The sequence below is a fragment of the Hemitrygon akajei genome, chromosome 9 (genome assembly GCF_048418815.1).
Source record: "Hemitrygon akajei chromosome 9, sHemAka1.3, whole genome shotgun sequence".
NCBI classification, from domain to species: Eukaryota; Metazoa; Chordata; class Chondrichthyes; order Myliobatiformes; family Dasyatidae; genus Hemitrygon; species Hemitrygon akajei.
The window spans coordinates 20,001,063-20,018,130 of NC_133132.1; the positions used below are offsets into that span (position 1 = coordinate 20,001,063).

The 17,068-nt window shown below is 44.6% G+C and overlaps 1 protein-coding gene across 5 annotated transcripts in view; it reads left to right on the forward strand.

The window, feature by feature from the left end:
* specc1la (sperm antigen with calponin homology and coiled-coil domains 1-like a) overlaps nt 1-17,068 on the forward strand; it is a 257,566-nt gene that overhangs the window by 42,373 nt on the left and 198,125 nt on the right. The window lies entirely within an intron of this gene.

Sequence of the window (17,068 nt, forward strand, 5' to 3'; positions counted from 1 at the left end):
ATACCTAGTGGGGGATGGAAGTGTATAAGAGATTGGACATCCATGGTGGAAATAAGATGCTCGGGGCCAGGGGAATGGAAATCAGTGAAAAGATCAAGAGTGTGTGAAGGGTCACAGATGTAGGAACTGAACCGGGGGTATAAAACTGAGCTGAGGTATGCAAATATAAGTTCAGTGGGGCAGGAACAAGCTGAAACGCTTGGATTTCCAGCATCTGCAGATTTTCTCTTGTTCCTTTCCCCTCAGCTGTTTCTTCCCTTCTACCACTGTTGAAAGTGGTGAAAAAGAAATTGTGAACGTTTTGAGACCGTGCTGAGAGGGTACAAGGGTTCTTTCATTGATGAGTATGCATGTACAATACAACTCTGAAATTTGTCTACTCCAGATAGCCATTAAATACAGACAGACCTTGGTTATGGATGAAAGAAAAGACATCAACCTTCCCCCCCCCCCCGAATGAAAAAGAAAATAAACAAACCTCGCAGACCTCAAAACTCCCCCCTCCCTGCAGCAAAGACAACCCCAATAACAATCACTGAATCACTCACTAGCAGAAAAGTACAGCAACAATAGCACCAAACCCACAACCCCACTCTTATCATCCACAAAGAAAACACCGAAATACAGAAGAAAAACAATATTAAAGTACAGTCCAATGTTCTTGTAAATACCGGAATATGGGAAACAGCTTTCATTCTGCGTACAAAGAGAACAACCACGTGAACTCAGTCCTTCCATAAAGAGTGAACGCTGACCCGGGTACAAATCAGTCAAGGTGCAACCAGAAACTCCCAAGTGATCCACTGCTCCATCATACCATAGCCTTATCTCTGATTTCCCCACGATGGAAAACTGGCACATTGCTTTAACACCAGAGGCAAGAACCACTCTCTATCCGTTCCCAGCATCTCCCGTGAATGTCAGAACACTGCACCTTCATTGTCCAGGCTCTCGGGCTGATATTTCAGGCTGAAATCATAAGCAGACAACACCGCCAACCAACAAGGACCTATGGCATCCAACTTCTCTGAGTTCCAGATACAAGTCGGTGGATTGTTGTCAGTTCTCACCCCAGACTTGGCACCATATAATTGCCACAGCCTATTTCAATGCCAGAAACTCCAATCTGTGCATAGGTTAGTTTCATTCAGAGGGTGATAGACTACAGCCAATGAAAGCAACAGGTCTCAACTCTTTTTTCTGGTCCTGATGTAGAACACACTTAACCCCTCACGGCTGGCATTGGTATTCAGTATTCAACTCTTTCAGAAGCTGAAAGGCCTTTGCATCTCATCTTTCCCTAAAAGGCTTCAAAGTGCTACGGTAAACTTTACCACCACCTCCTTTCATTCTCCTCCCTTTCTTCCCCAAGGGAGGGTAACCACACAGAAGGGTGGCTTACTTTGAAGTGGTCCTTCACAAATCTCCAGTAGTACCCATAGAATCGGAGGAGTGCTCACATTCTTGAGCCTAGGCCATGTGGTCAATGCCTCTATCTTGGTTGTAGTTGACTGATGTCCAGTGACAGTTTTAACCTTTCAGCTTTCAGATCTAGCACCTTCAAAGGCCTCGTCTCGTGCTCCTCCAGTGTGAACCCAAACACTGAGATCATCAAAGTGCACAAGTACCTCAAGCAAGTACACATCCACAACAGTCTTCTCCATGACACTTTGGAAAGTAGTCGGTGCTCCTGATGTGCCCTGGGGCATTCTTTCCAACTGAAAGAATCCATGTGGACATATAAATGCCATCTTGTCTTTGTCAGCTTCACTCATGGGTATCTGACTCCCAGTATGGCCTCCTGCGAGACTCGACGTAGATTGGGAGACCGCTTTGCGTACCTTAGCTCCATCTGCCAGAAAAAAACAGGTCCACCCAGTGGCCACCCATTTTAATTCCACTTCCCCTTCCCATCGATATGCCATCTATGACCTCCACCACTGACGTGATCAGGCCACACTTAGGTTAGAGGAACATCTCGTATTCTGTTTCGTTAGTCTCCAACCTGGTGGCATGAACATAGATCTCTCAAATTTCCGGTAATGCCCCTCCACCTCCTCTGCCTTCACCATTTCCTGCCTCCTTTTCCCACTCTTACCTCATCTCCTTGCCTGCCCTTCGCCTCCCTCTGGTGCTCCTGCCCCTTTTTATTTCTTCCATGGCCTTCTGTCTCTTTCACCGATCAACTTCACAGCTCTTTACTTCATCCCTCCCCCTCCAGGTTTCACCTAACATCTCCTTTCCCCACCTTTAAATCTACTCCTCAGCTTTTTTTCTCCAGTCCTGTAGAAGGGTTTTGGCCCGAAAACGTCGACTGTTCTCTTTACCTATTCCTAGATGCTGCCTGGCCTGCTGAGTTCCTCTAGCATTTTGTGTGTGTTGTACCACACGGTTCCTTGTTTGTGCTCATCATCCTTCTTAGGAGGAACTTGCATCTTCTGAAAAGCAGCTCTGAATACCAGGTGAATGAATGGACAAGGTTTTCACAAAATTCTCCTCATTTCTCTCCTTGCAGGCTTCCACAAGCCTTCTCACCACGGGGTTATTTGTTCCCACAATGGAAGCTTCACCCTTTTCAACCAACACCCAACACTGATGTGTCAGGGCCAACACCTGCTTCCAAAAATAACCATCACATGGGTAATCGTCCGTACTATGGCCCCAGATTTCTAGGGCACTCAGTGGTAAATGTGTCAAAAACCCGTTGTAAAAGGATCTGTACATCAGAGTAACTTGAGAACCTGTGTCAAGTATGGCTCTAGCATAAATACTCTCAATCCATACGGATACACCAGAGCTTGGCCCCACTAAGCCTTCAGGAATAGGATTTTACACTTTAGTGTATTCCTTGATACATCGATTGGAATATATCCCCCCTCCCCCCACCGAGACGCCAGGCCGTTCCTTTACTGTGTCTCTCTGAAGTTTCCCAACTTCCTTTTCTATTTAAGTAACTGTTAAGTAACTTTCTGTCCTTCACATTCTTGCTTGAAATGTCCATCCTCACTGCAGTTATAACAGGAAGTACTGGTCACTTCCCTTGTCAAGAGACCCCGGTCAGTAGCAGCACTAGCCAACCTCATCCAAGATGACTCAGCTTGCAGGTTTTTCACAACATCTTGCAAAACCCCCACTGTTGTGGCATCAGGGGTTGCTTCAGCAACAGAGGACTTTGCCCTGCTGACGGAGGCCTCTCGCTCCTCCATAGAGTTTTCCTCCTCTAACTTCTCTGATCAGCTCAACAAACAGAAGAGGGGGACTTGGCTTAAGAGACATTCAGAAGCTTAAAGCAATCGTGTCATGTGATTGCGCGCCCTTCACTACTTGCTCCATCCTTAATCAGTTTGTCTCGGCCAATTGAATGACCCCTTTACGACACAAGCAAAGCAGATGTCTCTCTAGCCTGAAAATGTACGGAGAAAGTTTCTCCCCTTTCTTCTGGAATGTGTACCTGAACTGCTTCATAAGCTCTGCTGGTCTGTCTGTTGTGCCAAAAAGGCTTTCTAGTGTTTCCATGTACCCCACGGATGTAACCAATGAGTTCTCTGCCTTTAAGGCCCTCACCACTTCAGCAGCCTTCGCTGTCTTTTCCTATTATCTGAGCACAGCCACTCATCCAGTAACTGAGGTGTCCACTCCGCTCAGGTCTCTTATTCCTCCTCCCCATAGCTGGGTGGGCTTCACTCCTAAGAGCATTCTCAGCCTGCGGTAACTTTGACTCACCGCCAGTACACTTTTACCTACCACTGATGTAATTGCCGAAACCTACTTAATTTTCGCCGCCCGCTGAAGGACCAATTCGACCTTTCATATCAGACACCTTTTCTCCCTCACTTCGCAGAAACGAGAGCAACTTGTCCTTAAAGTCTTCACCCTTAGTTACACGCTGGCCTTGTCTAAATGTATGGACGGCCCATGTGCCTCTCCACGTGTCACTGCCCTACATCAGTCACATCACTGCTCGTCTGGAGTAACACAACAACCTTATGATCAACCAGCATAACTTTCCCCAATGATTACACTGAACTGGCACTCTAAGCAGCAATTCGTCAGGGCTGAAGATATCCACCCCACAAGTATTATTTTTGGGTAATCTCTTTGAATTACACCAATGCTTAATCCCTGCAGTGTCCATAATAAAGTACCTTAGTCACTTTCCCCGACACTAGTTTAAACACAGCCTTAAACACACAAACCACTTAATCAATTCTTAAAGCAAATCCATTGAGCGAATCCTAGACGAGCTCATACAATGAAGCTCCTTCACCAAGCTCATATGGAAACTTGGCATGCTAGCCGGCTCTGCTAACCGCCACTGGACTCGGCACACCTTTCTTGTATATGTCCAGGGTCGGTATAATTTTAGTCCAGGCAAACAGGAAAGTTGAGATGTTTTCGATTAATGGAACCCTGATTTGAATGAATGCCATGTAAATGCTGCCCATACACAATTATCTGTCGGCAGGGATTAACAGATTGTACACCGCACTGCATACAATTATAACAAGAGTCTATTTATTAATTTCAGCTTTATCAGTTAGGAAGAGGAAAAGAAAAAAACTAGAATGGCCCATTACAGTTAAACCAGTCTAAATGTGCACCTCATTGGAGATTATATTGTCCAAAAGCTGGATGTGACCATTACTTAAGGCGCTGAATTCTCATCACCAATTACTGGTAGAACTTCCCAACTTGGACTCTTCAACTTGCAAAGCCCTCCTTCCAATCGCATCTTCCGGTTGGATGGAATCCTATGGTTGTCTCTCCCGATCTTCTCCTCTCTCCTCCTGCCAGGAAAGACCACAAACTCCACCAGTGTCCATCGCAACTCCGTCTCTGCCTAGATTTCTCTAGAACCTTCTCTCAATTCCTCCATCCTCATTGGTTGATGCACCATTCCCAAGTTGAATATCACAGCCTCTTATCTTTACCTGAAACCCAACACGCTATCAGCAGGACAGACTGCTTCTGCAGAAAGCTACTAAATGAAATACCCTATTGCATTAGCAGTAAAAATCTTAACTGGGGCGTTCCACTACATTAAGTAGCTGGTAAGATGTATGGGCAGAAGTGAGAGATTTGGCCCATCGAGTCTGTAGCATCATGGAGCTGAGGATGAGGCAGCCTGTTTGCAAGTTGATGATGGATGACCATAAGACTTAGAGTGGCATGAGGCCATTCAGCCCATCGAGTCAGCTCCACTATTCCATCATGGCTGATCCTGGATCCCTCTTTTTGACCTATCAAGAAACTTATCAGTTTCTGCCTTAACTATACCCATGGACTTGGCTTCCACCACAGTCTGTGGCAAAGCATTCCACAGATTTACTATTCTCTGGGTAAAACAAATCCTCCTTACCTCTGTTCTAAAGGGTCACCCCTCAATTTTGAAACTGTGCCCTCTCATTCAAGATAACCCCACCACAGGAAACATCCTCTCCGTATCCACCCTATCTAGTCCTTTCAACATTCAGTAGGTTTCAATGAGATTCCCCCCTCATCTAAATTCCAGTGAGTACAGACCCAAAGCTGTTAAATGCTCCACATCTGTTAACCCCTTCATGCCTGGAATCATCCTCGTGAACCTCCTTTGGATTCTCTCCAATGACAACACAACCTTTTTGAGAGATGGGGCCCAAAACTGTTGACAATACTCACAAGTGCAGCCTGACTACTGTCTTGTAAAGGCTCAGCATTATCTCCTAAATTTCTAATTTTACACAAATTCTAAATTTGTATATATTTACAAAATACAATTAAGTTGGTCAGTAAAACTATTGAAAATCTTTTCTTTGTACTTTTGTCAGTTAAATAAAGGTTCACGTGAATTAACATTTCACAGATTTTTGTTTTTATTGCATTTTGGAAAATATCCCAACTTTTCTGGAAATGGGGTTTGTAATTAAATACATACTGCAAGTCAGATGTATCAGTATCGCAATGGAATAAAGGGAATTCCAGAGGCATGAGAGAGGAGCTTGCCCAGGTGGGTTGCAGGAGGATACTGGCAGGGATGACGGCAGAGCAGAGATGGCTGAAGTTTCTGGGAATCGTTCACAAGGTGCAGGAGAGATGTGTCCCAAAGAAGGAGTTCTCAAATGGCAGGGGTAGGCAACCGTGGCTGACGGGAAATTAAAGACTGCATAAAAGCCAGGGGAGGGCCATATAAGGCAACAAAAGTGAGTGGAAAGTTAGATGATCGGGAAGCTTTTAAAATCCAACAAAAGACAACTTAAAAAAAAAAGCTATAAGAAGGGAAAAGATGAAATATTAGCACAAACTTGCTAATAATGTAAAGTAGGACACCAAAAGTTTTTTTTCAGTTGTATAAGAAGAAAATGGGAGGTGAGAGTTGATATTGGACCACTGGAAAATGATATTGCTGAGGTAGTAATGGTGGACAAAGAAATGGCAGATGAACTTTGCTTCAGTCTTTACTGTGGAAGACACTATCTGTATGCCGAGGTCCGTGACTGTAATGGAGCAGGAGTGGGGTTAAAACTCTAAAAACAGAAATAATATCTATATTTTTAAATAGTGAGGTAGTGTTCATGGGTTCAATGTCCATTTAGGAATCAGATGGCAGAGGGGAAGAAGCTGTTCCTGAATTGCAGAGTGCATGCCCTGGGTGATTGAGGTCCTTAATGATGGACGTCGCCTTTCTGTGAATTCACTCCTTGAAGATATCTAGGATACTATGGAGGCTAGTACCCAAGATGGAGCTGACTAATTTTACAGCTTTCTGTAGCTTCTTTCAGTCCTGTGCAGTAACCCCTCCCCATCCCCCCTTTCCCCATATCAGACAGTGATACAGCCTGTCAGAATGCTCTCCATGGTACATCTATAGAAGTTTTGAGCAGATGTATATCTCTGTAACCTAATCTCTTCAAACTCCTAATGAAATATAGCCGCTCTCGCCTTCTTCATAACTGCATTGATGCATTGGGACCAGGTTAGGTTTTCAGAGATCTTGACTCCCAAGAACTTGAAATTGTTCACCCTTTCCATTTCGATCCCTCTGTGAGGATTTGTTCATGTCCCTCATCTTACTGAAGTCCACAATCAGCTCTTTTATCTTACTGACATTGAATGCAAGGTTGTTGCTGTAACACCACTTAACTATCTGGTATATCTCATTCCCATATGCCCTCTCTTCTCCGTCTGAGGTTCGACCCACAGTGGTTGTATCGTCAGCAAATTTATAGATGGCATTTGGACTGTTGCTAGCCACAGTCATGGGTGTAGAGGGAATAGAGTGTAGGCTAAGCACACACCCCTGAGGTGTGCCAGTGTTGGTCGTCAGCGAGCAGAAGATTGCAGTCATCCAGGATTCAATTGTAGATTGAGGTACCGAGACCTAGGTTCTGTAGCTGATCAGTCAGGACTGTGGGACTGATGGTGTTAAATGCTGAGCTATGGTCAGTGGACAGCATCTTGATACAGGTGTTCGAATTGTTCGGGTGATCTAAGGCCTTGTGAAGAGCCACTCAGACCGTGTGCGCCATAGAACTATATTGTAGCAATAGGCAAATTGTAGTGGATCCAGATTCTTGCTGAGGCAGGAGTTGATTCGAGCCATGACCAACCTCTTAAAGCATTTCATCACTATTGATGTGAGTGCTGCTGGGTGACAGTCAGTGAGGCAGCTCACACTACTCTTCTTAGGCACTGGTTTAATAGTTGCCTTTTTGAAGCAGGTGAGAATTCCGACTGTAGCATTGAGAGGTTGAAAATGTCCTTGAGTACTCTCGCCAGTGGTTGGCACAAGTTTTCAGAGCCTTACTGGATACTCAATTGGGGCCTGCCACCTTGCAAGGGCTTACCCTCCTTAAAGACAGCCTAACATTGGCCTCCAGAACAGTGATCATGGGGTCACCGGTGCAGTAGAGATCTTCATAGCTGTAGTCATGTTCTCCCTTTCAAAGCAAAGCAGGTATAGAAGGCATTGAGCTCATCTGGTAGTGAAGTATCGCTACCATTCATGCAATTGGATTTTGCTTTGTAGGAGGTAATGCCTTCTCTTGGAATTGTCCCTTTGCACTTGAAGTAGCACTCTGTGAGTTATACCTGGTTTTCTTGTGTAGACCTTCGTCACCAGACATAAATGTCACAGATCGAGCCCTCAGCAGGCCACACGTTCTTCCTGGTTCATCCACAGTCCGTGATGTAGAATCATTGTGGGTAGAGTTAAGGAACTGCAAGGGTAAAAAGACACTGATGGAAGTTATATATAGATCACTGAACAGTAGCCAGGATATGGGCTACAAATTACAATGGGAGATAGAAAATGCATTGTCAAAAGGGCAATATTACAGTTCATGGGGGGATTCAATATGCAAGTGATTGGGAAAATTAGGATCCCAAGAGATAATTTGTAGATGGCTTTTTAGAGTAGCTTGTGGTTGAATCCACTAGGGGATCAGCTATTCTGGATTGGGTATTGTGTAATGAACAAGATTTGATTAGGGAGCTTAAGGTATAGGAACCTTAAAGGGCCAGTGATTATAATATGACAGAATTCACCCTGCAATTTGAGATGGAGAAGATAAAGTCTGATGTGTCAGTATTACGGTGGAGTAAAAGGAATTTCAGAGGCATGAGAGAGGAGTTGGCCAGAATTGATTGGCAATGAACACGGGCAGGGATGATAGCAGAGCAGCAGTGGCTGGAGTTTCTGGGAGTAGTACAGAAGGCAGAGGATTGATACATCCTAAAGCAAAAGTTCTTGAATAGAAGTTGCAGGATGATGCAACTGTGGCTGGCAAGGGAAGTCAAAGCCAACATAAAAAGCAAAAGAGAGGGCATATGATATTGTAAAAATTAGAAGTTGGAGGATTGGGAAGCTTTTAAAACCAACAAAAGGCAACTAAAAAAGCCATAAGGAGCAAAAAAGATTAAATATGAAGATCAGTTAGCCAGTGAGGCATGAGTTGATATTGGACCGCTGGAGAGGGGGACAAGGAAACAGTAGACAAACTGTTAAGTATTTTGCATCAGTCTTCACTGTGGAAGACACTGTCCTGTGTGTGAGAGTTTCATGGGGCAGATGTGAGTACAGTTGCTATTGTGGGACCATAAGATGAGATATAGGAGCAGAAGCAGATTCGGCCCATCGAGCCTGCTCCGTCATTCAATCATGGGCTGATCCAATTCTCCCATTCATCCTCACACCGCTGCCTGCTCCCCATACCCTTTGATGCCCTGGCTAATCAGGAACCTATCTATCTCTGCCTTAAATGCACCCAGTGACTTGGCCTCCACAGCTGCTCATGGCAACAAATTCCACAGATTTAAACCACCCTCTGACTGAGTAATTTCTCTGCATCTCTGTTCTAAATGGATGTCCTTCAATCCTGAAGTCGTGCCCTCTTGTCCTAGACCCTCCTACCATGGAAAATAACTGTGTCATATCTAATCTGTTCAGGCCTTTTAATGTTCAGAATGATTCTATGAGATCCCCCCAAATTCTTCTGAACTCCAGGGAATTCAGCCCAACAGCTGCCAGACGTTCCTCATACGGTAACCCGTTCATTCCTGCAATCATTCTCGTAAATCTTCTCTGAACCCACTCCAATGTTAGTATATCTTATCTAAAATAAGGAGCCTAAAACTGCAGACAGTACTCCCGTGTGGTCTCACGCGTGCCTTATAGAGCCTCAAAATCACATCCCTGCTCTTATATTCTATACCTCTAGAAATGAGTGCCAACATTGCATTTGCCTTCTTCACCACTGACTCAGCCTGGAGGTTGACCTTTAGGGTATTCTGCTCAAGGACTTCCAAGTCCTTTTGTATCTCTGCATTTTGAATTCTCTCCCCACCTAAATAATAGTATGCCCGTTTATATCTTAGAAACATAGAAAACCTACAGTACAATACAGGCCCTTCGGCCCACAAAGTTGTGCCGAACACGTCCCTACCTTAGAAATTACTAGGCTTACCTATATCCCTCTATTTTTCTAAGCATGTACCTATGTAAAAGCCTCTTAAAAGACTCTATCGTATCTGCTTCCACCACCATTGCCGGCAGCCCATTCCACGCACTCACCACTCTCTGAGTAAAAAACTTACCCCAATGTCTCCTCTGTACCTACTCCCCAGCACCCTAAACCTGTGTCCTCTTGTGGCAACCATTTCAGCCCTGGGAAAAAGCCTCTGACTATCCACACGATCAATGCCCCTCATCATCTTGTACACCTCTATCAGGTCACCTCTCATCCTCTGTCGCTCCAAGGAGAAAAGGCCGAGTTCACTCAACCTATTCTCATAAGGCATGCTCCCCAATCCAGGCAATATCCTTGTAAATCTCCTCTGCACCCTTTCTATGGCTTCCACATCCTTCCCGTAGTGAGGCCACCAGAACTGAGCACAGTACTTCAAGTGGGGTCTGACCAGGGTCCTATGTAGCTGCAACATTACTTCTCGGCTCCTAAATTCAATTCCACGATTGATGAAGGCCAATACACCATACACCTTCTTAATCACAGAGTCAACCTGCACAGCTGCTTTGAGCGTCCTATGGACTCGGACCCCAAGATCCCTCTGATCCTCCACACTATCAAGAGTCTTACCATTAATACTATATTCTGCCATCATATTTGACCTACCAAAATGAACCACTTCACATTTATCTGGGTTGAACTCCATCTGCTACTTCTCAGCCCAGTTTTGCATCCTATCAACGTCCCGCTGTAACCTCTGACAGCCCTCCACACTATCTACAACACCTCCAACCTTTGTGTCATCAGCAAGCTTATTAACCCATCCCTCCACTTCCTCATCCAGGTCATTTATAAAAATCATAAAGAGTAAGGGTCCCAGAACAGATCCCTGAGGCACCCCACTGGTGACTGACCTCCATGCAGAATATGACCCGTCTACAACCACTCTTTGCCTTCTGTGGGCAAGCCAGTTCTGGATCCACAAAGCGATGTCCCCTTGGATCCCATGCCTCCTTACTTTCTCAATAAGTCTTGCATGGGGTACCTTATCAAATGACTTGCTGAAATCCATATACACTACATCTACTGCTCTTGTTTGCTGTTGTGTGCTGGGGCAGCAGGCTGAGGGCAGCAGACACCAACAGAATCAACAAACTCATTCGTAAGGCCAGTGATGTTGTGGGGGTGGAACTGGACTCTCTGATGGTGGTGTCTGAAAAGACGATGCTGTCCAAGTTGCATGCCATCTTGGACAATGACTCCCATCCACTCCATAATGTACTGATTAGGCACAGGAGTACATTCAGCCAGAGACTCATTCCACCGAGATGTAACACTGAGTGACATAGGAAGTCATTCCTGCCTGTGGCCATCAAACTTTACAACTCCTCCCTTGGATTGTCAGACACCCTGAGCCAATAGGATGGTCCTGGACTTATTTCCACTTGGCATGATTAACTTATTATTATTTAATTATTTATGGTTTTATATTGCTATATTTTTACACTATTCTTGGTTGGTGCAGCTGTAACGAAACCCAATTTCCCCTCGGGATCAATAAAGTATGTCTGTCTGCCTGTCTTCCATCATCAACGTGTTTAGTCACATCCTCAACAAATTCGATCAGGCTCGTAAGGCACTACCTGCCCTTGCCAAAGCCATGCTGACTACTCCTAATCATATTATACCTCTCCAAATGTTCATAAATCCTGCCTCTCAGGATCTTCTCCATCAACTTACCAACCACTGAGGTAAGACTCACTGGTGTATAATTTCCTGGGCTATCTGTACTCCTTTTCTTGAATATAGGAACAACATCCGCAACCTTCCAATCCTTGGGAAATGTACGGAAGAAATATGGCAAATATTCAGGGTATATTTGTGTCGAGCTCTGTAAAGGTACGTTACAATGAGACAGGGAAGTTATGGTAGGGTACATTTCCCTGAGAACATCTGTTTCCAACTTAAGCCTCCAATTTCCTGCCTGATAGCCTCATAATTCCCCTTTCTCCAATTAAACGCTTTTCTAATTTGTCTGTTCCTGTCGCTCTCCAATGCTATTGTAAAAGAGATAGAATTATGATCACTATCTCCAAAACGCTCTCACACTGAGAGATCTGACACCTGACCAGGTTCATTTCCCAATACCAAATCAAGTACAGCCTCTCCTCTTGTAGGCTTATCTACATACTGTGTCAAGAATCCTTCCTGAACACACCTAACAAACTCCACCCCATCTAAACCCCTTGATCTAGGGAGATGCCAATCGATATTTGGGAAATTAAAATCTCCCATCCCGACAACTCTTATTATTACACCTTTCCAGGATCTGTTTCCCTATCTGCTCCTCGATATTCCTGTTACTATTAGGCAGCCTATAAAAAACACCCAGTAAAGTTATTGACCCCTTCCTGTTCCTAACCTCCACCCACAGAGACTCCGTAGACAATCCCTCCATGGCATCCACCTTTTCTGCAGCTGTGACACTATCTCTGATCAACAGTGCCATGCCCCCACCTCTTTTGCCTCCCTCCCTGTCCTTTCTGAAACATCTAAAACCCGGCACTTGAAGTAACCAATCCTGTCCCTGAACCATCCAAGTCTCTGTAATGGCCACCACATCATAGCTCCAAGTACTGATCCACGCTCTAAACTCATCTGCTTTGTTCACAACACTCCTTGCATTAAAATAGACACATTCAAGCCTTCGGTCTGAGCGTGTCCCTTCTCTATCACCTGCCTATCCTCCCTCTCACACTGTACAAGCTTTCCCTATTTGTGAGCTAGCCTCCTCTTCCCCAGTCTCTTCAGTTCAGTTCCCAGCCCCCAACAATTCTAGTTTAAACTCTCCCCAGTAGCCTTAGCAAACCTCCCCGCCAGGATATTGGTCCCCCTGGGATTCAAGTGCAACCTGTCCTTTTTGTACAGGTCACACCTGCCCCAAAAGAGGTCCCAATGATCCAGAAATCTGAATCCCTGCCCCCTGCTCCAATCCCTCATCCACGCATTTATCCTCAACCTCATCCTATTCTCACTGTCGCGAGGCACAGGCAGTAATCCCGAGATTACTACCTTTGCGGTCCTGTTTCTCAATTTCCTTCCTAACTCCCTGTAATCTTTTTTCAGGACCTCTTCCCTTTTCCTACCTGTGTCTTCCACCAAAGTAGATGACCATACACTTTCCAACATTGTATTTCATTTGCCACTTCTTTTCCCATTCCCCTAAACTACCTAAGTCTCTCTGCAGGCTCTCTATTTCCTCAACACTACCTGCTCCTCCGCCTATCTTTGTATCATTGTCAAATTTAGCCACAAATCCATTAATCCCATAGTGCAAATGATTGACATACATCGATTCTAAAAAGCAGCACTCCCAACACCAACCCCTGTGGAACTCCACTGGTAACCGGCAGCCAGCCAGAATAGGATCCCTTTATTCCCACCCTCTGTTTTCTGCCAACCAGCCAATGCTCCACCCATGCTAGTAGCTCTCCTGTAATTCCATGGACTCTTATCTTGCTAAGCAGCCTCATGTGCGGCACCTTGTCAAAGGCCTTCTGAAAATCCAAATGCACCACGTCTACTGCATCTCCTTTGTCTACCCTGCTTCTAATTTCCTCAAAGAATTGCAGTTGGTTTGTCAGCCAGAATTTTCCTTTCAGGAAACCATGCTGGCTTTGGCCTATCTTATCATGTGCCTCCAGGTACTACATAATCTCATCCCTAACAATCGACTCCAACAACTTCCCAAGCACTGATGTCAGGCTAACAGGTCTATAGTTTCCTTTCTGCTGCCTTCACTCTTCTTAAATAGCGGAGTAACATTTGCAATGTTCCAGTCATCCAGTACAATGCCAGAATCTATAGATTCTTGAAAGATCATTGTTAATGCCTCTGCAATCTCTCCAGCTACTTCCTTCAGAACCCAAGTGTGCATTCCATCAAGTCCAAGACCACCCTCAGAACATTAAGCTTCCTGAGCAACTTCTCAGTCATAATTTTAATTTCACATACTTCACTTCCCTGACACTCTTGAATGTCTGGTATACTGCAGACGTCTTCCACTGTGAAGACTGATGCAAAATATGCATTCAGTTCCTCTGTCATCTCTGTTTCTCATTACAATATCCCCAGTGTCATTTTCTATTGGTCCTATATCGACCCTCAACTCTCTTCTACCCCTTATATTCAACTCTCTTCTACCCCTTATATACTTAAAAAAAAGCTTTTAGTACCTTCTTTGATATTAGTCACCAGCTTCCTTTCATAATTCATCTTTTCCTTCCTAATGACCTTCTTAGTTTTCTTCTGCAAGTTTTTAAAAGCTTCCCAATCCTCTGTCTTCCCACTAGCTCTGGCTTCCTTGTATGCCCTCAATTTTGCTTTTACTTTGGTTCTGACTTCACATATCAGCCACGGTAGTGTCCTTCCATTTGAAAATTTCTTCTTATTTGAAATATATCTGTCTTGCACTTCCCTCGTTTTTCGCAGAAACTCCAGCCATTGCTGCTCTGCTGTTCTTCCTGCAAATGTCCCTTTTCAGTCAACTTCAGCCAGTTCCCCTCTCATGCCATTGTCATTTCCTTTATTCAACTGAAATACTGACACATTGGATTTTATTTTTTCCCTCTCAAATTTCAATGTGAATTTGATCATATTGTGATCACTGTTCCCTCAGGGTTCCTTAACCTTAAGCTTTCTTTTCACCTCCGGATCATTTCACAACACCCAATCCAGCACAGCCGATCCCCTGGTGGGCTCAATAACAAGCTGCTCTAAAAAGCCATCTCATAGACATTCCACAAATTCTCTCTCTTGAGGTGCAGTGCTGACCTGGTTTCCCAATCCACTTTCATGTTAAAATCCCCAACGATTATCATGATATTGCCTTTCTGACACGCCTTTTCTATCTCCTGCTGTAATTTGTAATCCACATCCCGGCTGCTGTTTGGAGGCCTGTATACAACTGCCATTAGGGTCCTTTTACCCTTGCCATTTCTTAACTCAACCCATAGAGACTCCACACCTTCCGATCCCATGTCATCTCTTTCCAATGATTTAATGTTACTTATTATACACAGGGCCACACCATCCCCTCTGCTTACTAACCTAGCGTTCCGATACACTGTATGTCCTTGGACATTCAGCTCGCAATGGCAGCCATCTTCTAGCCAGGTTTTAGAGATGGCCACAATGTCATACTTGCCAATCTGTAGCTGAATTTGAAGATTGTCCATTTTATTTCTTGTGCTGTGTGCATGCAAATATAGCACTTTCACTCCAGTATTTGTTGCTTTCTGTTTTAACTGCACCACCCCTCTATTGCCCTGTAACTCATCCCACTGGCTGTGATTAAGCCTCATCTCCTGCCTGTCCTTCCTATCATCTCTGTTGCACCCTATCTTTTGATTTATTTCTGTTTCCCCCTTCCTCAGCTCTATCACTCCGGTTCCCATCCCCCTGCCATATCCATTTAAACCCTCCCTAACAGCTCTATTAAACCTGCCTGCTAGGATAATGGACCCCTTTGGGTTCGGTTGTAACCCGTCCTTTTTGTACAGGTTGTACCTCCCCCAGAAGAGGCCCCAATGATCCAGGAATCTAAAGCCCTGCCTCCTACACCAGTCTCTCAGCCACGCATTAATATGTTATTCTTGCATTTGTTAGCATCCATGATCAGGCATATTAATGTGAGAAGGTGCTTGGGAAGCTGAAATGTCTGAAGTCACCTGGGCCAGGTGGATTGCATCCAAGGGTTCAGAAAGAGGTAGCTGAAGAAATTGTGGAGGTATTAGTAATGATGTTTCGAGAATCAATTGATTCTGGCATGGTTCCAGAGGAATGGAAAATTGTAAATGTCACTCCACTCTTCAAGAAGAGAGGGAGGCAGCAGAAAGGAAATTATAGGCCAGTTAGCCTGACCTCAGTGGTTCGGAAGATGTTGGAGTTGATTATTAAGGATAAGGTTTTAGGGTAACTTGGAGGCACCTGATAAAATGGGCCGAAATTAGCATGGATTCCTTAAGGGAAAAGCTTGCCTGACTAATCTGTTGGAATTCTTTGAGGAAATAACAAGCAGGATAGGCCAAGGAGAATTGGTGGATTGTCAAAAGGCCTTTGACAAGGTGCCAGACGTGAGGCTGCTTCTCAAGATAAGAGCCCATGGTTTTGCATGAAAAGACCAGCATGGATATAGCAGTGGCTGATTGGCGGGAGGCAGAGTGGGAATGAAGGGAGCCATTTCTGATTGGCTGCTGGTGACTAGTGGTGTTCTGCAGGGCTTGGCGTTGGCACCATTTTCTTTTTGCGTTGTGTTCGTGATTTGGATGATGAAATTGATAGCTTTGCGGCCAAGTTTGCGGGCGATATGAAGGGAGGTGGAGGGTCGGGTGGTGTTGAGTATGCAGGGAAAATGCAGAAGGACTTAAACATATTAGTAGAATGGACAAAGAAATGGCAGATGGAATACAGTGTACAGTCATGCACTTTGGTTAAAGGGATAGACTATTTTCTAAACGGGGAGAAAATTCAAAAATCTGAGGTGCAAAGGGACTTGGGAGCCCTCATGTAACTTGTAACTTGGTTAACTTGTAATTTGAGTCAGTGGTGAGAAAGGGAATTGCATTCAATTCGAGAAGACTAGAATTTAAAAACAAGGAATCCTGAGGTTTTATGGAGCATTTGTGAGCAGATATGTTCCCCTGATCTAAGAAAGGATGTGCTGACATTGGCAAGGGATCAAAGGACGTTCCCAAAAATGATTCTGGCGTTGAAATGGTTATCACATGAAGATCATTTGATGGCTCTGGGCCTGTACCAGCTGGAATTTAGAAGACTGAGGGGAGATCTCATTGAAACCTTTTGAATGTTGAAAGGCCTAGAGAGAGTGGATGTTTTTGATAGTGGGGAGTCTATGACCAGAGGGTACAACCTCAGAATAGAACGTCATTCAATTCGAACAGGTGAGGAATTTCTTTAGCCGGAAGGTGGTGATTCTGTGGAATTCATTGTCAAGGATGTCTGTGGAGGCCAGGTCGTTGAGTGCATTTAAAGCGGAGGTTCGTAGATTCTTTGTAAGTCAGGGTGTGAAAGATTATGGGGAGAAGGCAGAAGAATGGGGTTGAGAG